Below are 10,596 nucleotides of genomic sequence, written 5' to 3' on the forward strand. Positions count from 1 at the left end.
TGTTTTTTACCTCTTTTGCCCGATATGATCTGCTCTGAGGCAGGACATTGGCTCCTTTGATCTTATGCCCTGTGAGGCTCATATGTCGGTAAGCGTGACATAAGGGTCGCGCTTGTCTGAGGCTAGCGATGACAGGTCAAACACCTATCCAAACATGTTTGTCCTTGAACCCGACCCCTACCTAACACCCATCACTTTCAAGGGCAAACAGTGGATGGCATTGCGGTTTCATGGCTAGTTGGCTCCAGAAGTCTTTCAATTTCTAGTTCTCCTTCATCACAATCACTTAATTCATCAACTGCTACATTTGAATATTCCCACACAACTAGGAATTCATCCTCATCAATTGAAATGTAACAGCTGGAAGAGAAATGAACTTCAACAGGGAAGGGTCCACTAACTGTAGAGCCAAATTTTAGAAGGCCTTTCACAAACTTGCCATTCAACATTAGGTCAGCTCTTTTGAAAGCAACTGCCATTACAGGTAAACTTGGTGTTGTCCAAGTCAGTCTTTTTTCATCAACACTCAGGATTTGTATTGTTGTCAATTGGGTAATGTTTCCTGAGAGAAGCAAAATAAGAGATTCCATTCAGTTAAAAGCCGTAAGTCTTAAAGTTAGCACTAGCCCTTTTAATAATAACGGTGCAAGATAAATGAACCCTTCATTCTTTCTTTCAAACAAAATAAGCTCGAATTACTATGAATAACAGGGAGGATGGTTTTAGGATTAACACAATCGGAGAGGGGTATTTAGCAATCCATTGCTTGATTTGCATTTCAAAATTTGTCTGGCAAATCAGCAACAAGCAGTTAATCTCTTAATGTTTTATGAATGCCTACCAGTTGTTTCAGGAGCATCTTTGGCCTCAATTTTTCTTTTTACTAAAGGATGTTCCTGCAAGGTGAAAATATCAAGTTAGCTGCAGCCATAAATAAACATTGAACTGAAAAAGGAACAAAATCAATCTTGCAGTAATCCTTATAATGTAGTCCATACTTTGTTATGGAAATAATTGCATTGCACCATATATACCTTGGTTGAAAGATGGTACCAGTGGTGTTGCACACCTTGAACCGGATCAATATTACCAACTGCCTGGTTTACAGCTTAAATGTTGTCAAACAAATTTGGAGAAATATTAAAGAAAAAAGCATATGTACATACATAATTGTGTTATAAATTTAAAAAAATTCATATGCAATTTAAAAAATAAACGTTTTATTAATGAAAATTTCTTACTATATTTTTAAGTAGTCAACTTAGTTAAACAAGTTCAAAGGATAGTGACCACAAGTCTTGATGTAATCATTGGAAGGTGCATCTGTCCAGGGATGGAGGGGTGCTAAACAGTTCTCAACAGCATTAAGAACTGACTGGTGTCTGAACACCAGTTCAGTTCGCCTAAAATTAGTGTCATAATTTGCGGGAGAATTGGCGAGGCCTGTTAAGTTGTCCAGAAACTCATCCAGTGTGACAATTTCAAAACTTCTCCACCACAAGAAATCTGAACAGGATGTTGAAACAATTAAAAGTCGGAATGGCAACATATTAATTTTACCTTGAGCGCCACTCATTCTCGTTTTGCCTCGCTGGCATGGGACATCCATCAAATACCAATACAGGGGTGATTTCACATTCACTAAGCAAGTCAATGAATTTGGTGCAGAGGTCGAGATACCTATAAATACAATATCAGAATTTAAAACTGAAATCTTCGCAGGGTTAAAAAAATCGCGTGAGGTATGTGTGCCTTTGAAATGTTCTGTGGCATTGATAACTCACCACGAGCGCCTTTTGAAGCCAGCAAGAAGCATCTAGGCCGCCGTTTGCCCTGAAAAATCACTAAGTCAAACTTGCGAGCTGCTGCACATTTGAATCTCTCACAGGAACCTTGCTGCAAAGGTAGACGTGAGATTTTGACACAATGCTGCACTGGGAAAGAATGACTCAAAAACCATTGCCATCATAGCACTCACACCACCTGGTGAAAGAGAATGAAATATCCCCAACAAACAATGTTCATGCTTCCTTGATGTTCTCGGATAAAAGGCAGCCTCTCCTAGTGTCATCGGCATGTAGTTCGTGACACTAGCAATAGAATATAGTGTATCACAGAAGATTATGGTTTTGGGGGTGTCTTTCCCATGTTGCTTGATCATATCTACGAGTCAATCAAGATGCTTCAGATACTTGACCAAGGGACCTTGTGGACTGAAAGCCTAAAATTTACTCTGTTTGGACTCACAAAACGTTTGACTGGGTTCTTCATGAGTAGTTAACCAATAGCTGTCTAAATGGTATCCTTGTCTACAGTACCGTTTAGGGCCAACTTCAAACGAACATGACAACAAAAGAATTCATTATATGACCGTATGTAAACACACCTTCATCAAAGTATTGATAGTTTGCCATATGTACCACGAAACACACGAGCAGCTTTAGCAGATTTCTATGTAGTCTTGTTCCTGACAAAGAAGATAAATGTTTTTGAAGTTTTCTCAAAACATTGATTGAGCTGAAGTAGAAAAAAAGAACATAACTTACCTTTTCCCTGCCCATGACTCCACTGTATGTGATTGCCCAACCACAATAGCTGATACACCTTTATGGATAGCTGTGTTGCTGTTCTCTAATTCATTGAGAAATGATTTCTCGAAGACCTTTTCTGCTGTGCAGTACACAAATTGTGGTGGATCGCTCAAAATGGAAGCAATATTGTTGACTGAGAATTCAAGCCCTCTGTAGTTCAAAGACGCCATTTTGTTTATGTGATCATCAATGATACTCTTCAAAGGGGAAATCACGAGCACACGAGTCTTCTCTGATCTCAATTACCGTTCCTTCGCAATGGCAAAGATAGTGAAAATCAAACTTTTACAGAATCCAGTGGGCAAAATGACCTTGACATCTCTTCCAGGAAGCAGCTCTTTCTCAGCCTTCTCTTGCTCCTTCTTAAGAATAATTTTTTGCTTCTCTCTGCTCACGTTAAGGTGATCTAATAAGGTGATCTGTCCTCGATGGAAGCCGGTATTATTTTTACTAATAGTTTGTGTGTCCCCTGGGGAATGTATGAGGGATCATCTAACGTTTGATTGACGTGTGTACTTCTCTTGAGCAATCCGTTTTTCCCGCACACTGTTGGCCAACTATTCAAAAACCCAAGGGTTTTGTGCAAGTGGCATTTCAAAGTCCCCCTCCCCATGCTGCTCACTTCTGGTGGCTCTGCCACCAAAACTTTAGCTCGCGCACGCCTACAGTACCGCCAGCTGGCGGTACTGTTGCTATTGGCTTTTTCCTCGGTGCTTGTTATAGCTGAGATGTTTGTATGCTTTTCACTTTGTTTTGATGTTGTTTTCCCAGTACTATACAATTTTCTTTGTATAACATCTGGGCTGTCTTTCCCCATGTTTCATAGCACGTATGTGGTGTTGTGCTCATAGTATGTCAGCAGGGTCATCAGTGTGACTTGTTTTGCGCTGAAGGATTCTTCTTGCATTGTGTTTGTTTTTGTCCACACCTAAAAATAGGACTTACGGTGGGATCATGTAGTTTCTTGTTTATTTTTAGAAATTTTTGTTTCATTTTTTTTCTTTCAAAATTTCTTTAAGTTTACCTTGGCCACTAAACTGCTTCAGGTTGTTATTTTGAGTGACCATATTGGGAATGTGGTATGCATGTAGCATGTGACACGATCGTGTGCATAATGGACCCTCTTTTCGCGTAAGGTAGCAAATTTATCAATCCTGGATTTCATCTGAAAAGGAAACGAAGATTAAAATTTATACAGCACAAAGTTCTGTCTGTAATGCAATTGTGGGGACGTGATTACGCTGTTTCTCTGGAGACTGCCTTTTGACGGTACTCATCAACACTATTAGGTTGAAAAGATGAGATGAAATTAAAGTACATTTTGGCAAATCCCTGCAAGAATAGTAATGCAAAAAACCGTTAAATTGCACAAATACATAAGAAAATGAAGAAATCAATAATTACTTTGTTTGGCATCAACTACAAAAAAGATATTTAAACTGTTATTTTCTAAAATGTCTTGATTGATGATAACTACGATTTACTTCAAAATTTACCTTCCACATTCTACCACCGTTTTGGCTGTGTTCTGGATCAGGGTTTCTACTTTGCTCGGAAAATTTTTAGGAGTGTTTTCCTGTCATCCTCCATCAGGCCTGCCCATTCCCAAGTCCGGATTCTCTGCCATCTGCGTTCCTTTTCTCCCGGGCTGAGAAAGAGACGCCACAGCTATTGATTGCCTCGATCAGCTTGTCAAGGTGTACTTTTTTTCTTTCCATGATTCAAGTGTCTTTATTGTCCCATTATCTCCCATCTTCTACTTTTTTACCAATTAGGATATCTGGAATTCAGAGCATTAAATGCAGGTCATCCAAAATGATGTGATCCAGTGGTATGTTAAAGAAAGGTTCTTGCACACAAAAGTAGTTCTCTCCCTTGCCTTAGACTTGCAGGCAAATTACTTTATTTCTTGCAATGTCCGTCTTAGAGGGTGTTTTGTTTGCCAAATGGCGCATCCAATAAAGTCAAGCTTTCGATTGTAATCCTTGATTTACTGTATCATCCAGAAACTCGGTCACAGTGCCATACAATCCACCTGTAAACTGGTCACATGTTTGCATACATAATCTATAAATCAGCATCTGGAATTATGGTAAATCAACACATATCGGACATCTTCCCTTCAATAAAAAAACTTAAATATAATCACATTGAACATTAACTGTCATTTTAACCCTATGGTTAGTCCATGATAAAGTCATTGAATCTAGCGGTTTGAAGAATTGTTCGCCTCCAAAACAGTATTCTCCAACTTGAGTCACGATAAGATAAAGTTTTTATGTTTTATTCCAATAATCCCGATCTCCTAGTTCTTACAGCAATTACAAGCACTGATTGAGTAATACCACCAGTAGGTTCCTGATTGGTTCACTTAGCCATGAGGTTATCTCTGAAATGTCTGCTGAAATTACTTATGTACAAACAACTTAACGATATCACGCATCTCATTTTTCAATCAGCTATTGTCAACGTAACATAACTCTTAATGTGATGCTAAATTTACTGACACTCTCCCCCTGTTTCTCTCCGGAGGAGTTAAACACAAGATATAGCTAAATCAAAGTTCTCGTCAAGTCCCAACTAAGCTAGCAAAGAAAAGAAAAATCATATCAACAACATCCATGTTTTTTAATCAATCGAGTTCAAATTCGTTTAGTTCCTGGTTCTCGCAGCAACTGCGGTGTCTCGTTGCGGCCTGAACACTGCTGCGCTTGAGTTCAGCGGTAGAGAAGTCGCATCCCTGGTTATGTGACGAACTGTATCCTTGTCACAGGCTATCTCGAGTGGGTACAGGTGCTGAACAGGTGGCTCTATTTGGCCATGTGCAGTCTTGAGTTCCACAGGGCGTATGATGCCATCTTTTCCGGGGTAGATTGCACTCACCTCGGCTAGGGCCAGGTTCCTCGATTCTTGTTACCAGTTTTGATAATGACCACGACTTTAGGCTGGAATTTAGCTGCTTGAAGGGTCAAGTTGTGATGCTCTCGTAAGACTCAGAGGTACTCTCTTTTTTTACCGTTTCCAAAGGTTGTCCTTGCAGGACTTTAAGTATTTTGTGCGTTGTCTGAGGTCTGGATCTCCAATTCGCACTGTGTGTTGTTCTGGTGTCTGGTTGGTGGACGGGAAGTTCCACGTCGTCCTCCATGTAGCTCAATGGCCTTCGATTTATTTGAGTCTCCACATCGAGTAGCACCTCACTGAGTTCTTCCCAGGTTAGTACTCCTCCCCCAATGACCTTGTGGATCGCTAACTTAACCACTCCGATTAAGCGTTCGAACTGCCCACCCCATCATGGGGCGCGACTTAAATTGAACTTCCAGTTGATTTCATGCTCACCAAGAACACCTTGAAGACGTTCGTCCTTGCATAGCTGGCGAAGCCACTTGTTGGTTTTAATGAAGGTTCCCGCGTTGTCTGAATAAACCACCCATGGTCTGGCTCTGCAAGCTATAAAATGGTTCAAACAGGCGATGAATTTCCCGGTCTCTAGACTTGGTAGTAATTCAAGATGAACGGCCCTAGATAGACTGCAGGTGAAGATGGTTAAGTAGGCTTTTCTCTCACTCTTCCTATTCTGTCTATATCTGATGGGTCCCGCGAAATCTACCCCAACAACTTCAAATGCTGCTCCAACAACAGTTGATTTTCAGGGAGTGGTCCTGGAACTGGGGCGGTAACTGGCGTAGCAGTGAATCTCTAGCAGCCATAACACTCACTTCACACAGACTTAACTAGGCTCTGTAGTTTTGGGATCCAGAACTGTTCTCTAACTGATGCCATTGTCAAACCAATACCACTGTGGGGAGTTTCGGGGTGTACTTTCTGAACCAACTTCCGGGTAAAGATGGCTCTTGAGGGCAAGTAGACTGGATAGTTCCCCTGAATTCTCCCACGGCATTCAAGTAAGCGGGTGTTATTGATCTGCAAGTTAAGTGCCTTCTGTGTCTGCTCAGAGTAAGGCGTTAATCTCGCTGTTGCACAAGTAGTATCCATCTTCGCCTCACGTCATCGATCTCAGACTTCGTCAAGGGACCTGATAGTTTCTGTTGTCCTCTACAGTTTTGTATGAACCTTGCAACCCAGGCTTCCACTCTCAAACGTCGGCGCAGGTCATGCTTCTCCAGAAGCTGGTCCATAACGTCAGCAGATTCTTTAGTTTGGCCAGTTTTAAGTACTTCTGTGATCACCTTAGCCTCTTCCTCTGTGGCGGTTGAAGCGGATGTCACTGGATAAGGGGGCCAATTTTCTTTGTCGGAGAGCCAGTCAGGTCCATTCAACCACAGCTCAGTAATTCCTCCACCCCTACTCGCTATGTTGGCCGGGTTATCATGGGTTGGTACATGTCTCCATTCAATCTCTGGGCACTGGTGAATTTTTTCAACTCAGTTTGTCACGAACTGCTTGTACTCCCTTGCCGAGGATCCAGTGCAATGCGACGGTACTGTCTAACCAAGCATAGACTCTTGCGTTGGGTAGATCATTCAACGTGTTTTGGAAATTAATCACCAGGTTTGTCCCCATGTGGGCGGAGATCAATTCCAGTGGAGGCACTGTAAGTCCCTGTCTAGCTAGCCGGCCTCTGGCTGAAACCAGACGTTGAGTAGTTCCACTCTATTGTTGAACCACAGCATAAACAGTAGGGCCTACTCCCTGCATGCTTGCATCGGCGAAGGCGTGTAACTCCAAATTTAGCACAGGTTCTCTATAATTTGTCACTGGGCGTGGTACGCTCACACCAGTTGGTAGGGTCTGCTCCCATTTCTTCACTCTCTCAGTAAGGTTTCTAGTAAGTTGCGCGTCCCACGGCACTTTCTGGTGGCAGATTTCTCGGTAAATCAACTTCCCTTGTAAAGTGAGCGGTGTTGCAATACCCAGGGGGTCATAAACTTAGACCTCTGATAACCCTTGGAATAAGACTACCTTTTGTTATTACAGTTATATTTCCACTCACCTACTGGGCCATATAAGTTGGCAATATGACCATTTGGCGTAACAATGGACTGAAACTTCAAGGCATATACCCGTTTGTGACCATTGTAGACGATTTGTTGATTTTCGAGTGGGCGGCAAATAGGGCGGACTGTGCCATCAGTGAAACCCCAACAGTTATTCAACGCCTCACCCTTTTGATGGATTGCATCTGCATATGGTCGCAGAGAGGCACGGGATAGGAAGGGCTGGTTAATGTCAGAAAGGTGGTGGCCATGTTCGTTGTAAATCCAATCTAGAACAACATTGATCATCATGCTAATTTCTGGGACTGGTCGGCCAAATCTTGGTATCATGTCACTATAACGACAAGGATATGCAAGTTGTTCAAGCAGGATACACAAGCCTTCCATTCCATTAAGCATGTTAGGATTCCTTTGACATAGCTAACCAAAAGTAAATCTCACATTTCCTTTAAGCTCCACATAACCTTGCTGAATGCTGGACAATGCAAAGGAATCAAAAGGTTTATTATAGATTTACCGCCAAATTTGCAAAGCTTGGCGTGGCATTACGTTTTTGCACACTTTGCTTAATGATAGTCCTAAAGCTGTTCTATCCTGAGTTTGTTATCGGTGGTGATGTCGCCGTCCTCAACAAAAACATCTGTTGCTTAAGGTGCCTAGTGATGCTAGGACTTCAACCTGGCTGAACCAGAGAGGATATACAACATCCGCCTTAATTAATAATTTTCGCTCAAAAGAATTATGTTATATATCCCAGAGCACTCAAGCATACAATGATGCCAGGACTTCAGCCTGGCTGAACCAGAAAAGGATATATAACATCTGCCTAGGTTAATAATGTGTGCTTTAACAAATGAAATTTTTTGTTGAAGAACTCGAGCATAGAGCAATGGTAGGAATTCACCTTTGATGACCCCGAAGAGATATTAAAGTAACATTTGTCTACATTATTGGTTTTACCTCTGAACAATTTCTTCTGGTGACAATGGTGCTCTAGGCTTCACTCTGGATGGACCAGAAAGGATATAAAACATCCGCCTATTTAGGTTATCACATAAAAAATTATATTGGGTTGTTTATATCGCAATTCATGGATAATGAGACTTTAACCAGGGTCAGCCAATAAGGGTATACAGTATTTCTTTAGAGTGACCTCTTTTACATGACATCGTCCATGTACAATCCAGAAAGAACTCACTTTACAAAATACCTGGATTGAACTAAAATGTCTGCAAGGGATTCACATGCACCTCAAAGATAAGCTTACTGAGGCACAATCAATGGGATTTATAGAGCCTTACTTTTCTAAATTCAGTAAAACCTTGTCCTATAATTTGAGAAGAGTGTACCTGGACAATTTCTCCATTCAGAGCAAGTAATTCGTACATCTATATCTTTGAAGCAAAGCGGTGAGTTGATCCTACTAAGTGATCTGCTTGAAATCCAGTGATCAGATGCAATGCTAACGTCGTGTTGATGGTTTGGAACTGGGGCGGCCAACGGCCGATAAAACGCTGAATAAAGATACATATGACAGCTTTTTCTTTGTATAACCCCCAAAATAAAAGTCTGCCATTTTAATCCATGAACATTTGCCGCTTACGGATTACCTGGCCTTACCCTGATGTGAAATTTTCTCGGCGAAACTCACATCTTACATTCGCACCATCAAAGAACAACAAACTCTCTCAAAGACTCACTTTTGAGCACAAGGTTAACTAGCAAGAGAGTTATTTCAGTAGAGTTATGACCTAGAGTTAGAGTTACAGCTGCCAAAATGCTGAATTCAAGATTTTGGAAGGCCAAAATCCTGAATTCAAGATTTGGAAGGCCAAAATATCGAATTCAAGATTTTGGAAGGCCAAAATCCTGAATTCAAGATGGATGCATCAAGCGATCTCATGAACAATCAGGGAAATATTACACAGTCATCTTTTTCCTTCACTCAGCGTTGTTTGACGTCTGAGTTAAGTAAGTCTATTTAGCTGCCCTTTATGGTCTTACTTAACCCAAAAAAGAATTGCTTAACAGCCTCATGATTAAAGCAAATCAATAATATGCTTTGTGGCAGTTGTTGGTGAAAAGAAAATGGACAGTTAAAGCTCTCAGATGTACTGCATTAATTTCTATACCTTTCTTGTCACAACTGTTAATAAGATATAAATGATGACACGCCTTTGCTCTGGAGGGATAGACAATGTTGTTGTCTTTCATGTGTAAAATTAGGTGGAAGTTATCTGGTACTTCACTTCCAGTGTTATAGGCAAGTACATGATCTTTTGTTCCAAAGTAAGCTGATGCCTCCTGGATGATTTCTTCCTTACTTAAGCAGTGTACTTGTTTTATGCCCACTCCATTCCTTTGTCGAATAGTATTCCTTCCTTTATCCAGATGCAAAAGTGTTATAGGAAATCCATTTCTCTTAAGAAAAAGACAAAGCAAACATGATAATGTTCTCTTTCAAGCAATTTGCATATCGAGAAGGAGAAAAAAATGAAATATTTTAGAGAAATAGAAAATCTTTAACCATCCCCTCCCACCTTCTAGCTCCAATAGGATGCTATTAAAAGTAGGGAACAATAGGCCCCAAATGTTTCTCCCAAATTAATATAGCTCTAAATATCACACAGCTGATGGTAAGATTTATCCCTAGTCATTTCCAAAAAATGTGCTTCAGATGTTGACAATCAAGTGATTTGAAGTAAAGTTTTTTTTTTTGAAGTAAGTGCAGTTGCTTGTAGACAGTTCTTGTCTCGATCTCCTTGAAGAAAAAACTTTTTGCAAGCAATACTATAACCTCCACGCTTGTTACCAAAACCTTCTAGTGTCCAACACCTCAAATCTATTTCGTTACAAAGGAAATTTCCATGGCTTAATTTATTGCATTATTGCAGATTAACTTTAACTTGGCTTTGGACAAACAACTCTAACCTATTGAATTCATTATGGATGTTTTCAACTTTAACGTACTTAAATACGTTGAAGCAATGATTCCAATAATTTGGACCATGACCATTTTCATCCAATGATCTCAGAAATGCCCTAAAAAT

General features: G+C 40.6%; 1 pseudogene; it reads right to left on the reverse strand.

The window, feature by feature from the left end:
* Positions 1-197: 197 nt before the first annotated feature.
* Positions 198-3,658, reverse strand: LOC146454780 (uncharacterized; annotated as a pseudogene).
* Positions 3,659-10,596: the final 6,938 nt, after the last annotated feature.

Source organism: Pavona decussata, unplaced genomic scaffold (assembly GCF_977016875.1).
Source record: "Pavona decussata unplaced genomic scaffold, jaPavDecu1.1 SCAFFOLD_300, whole genome shotgun sequence".
Taxonomy (NCBI): domain Eukaryota; kingdom Metazoa; phylum Cnidaria; class Anthozoa; order Scleractinia; family Agariciidae; genus Pavona; species Pavona decussata.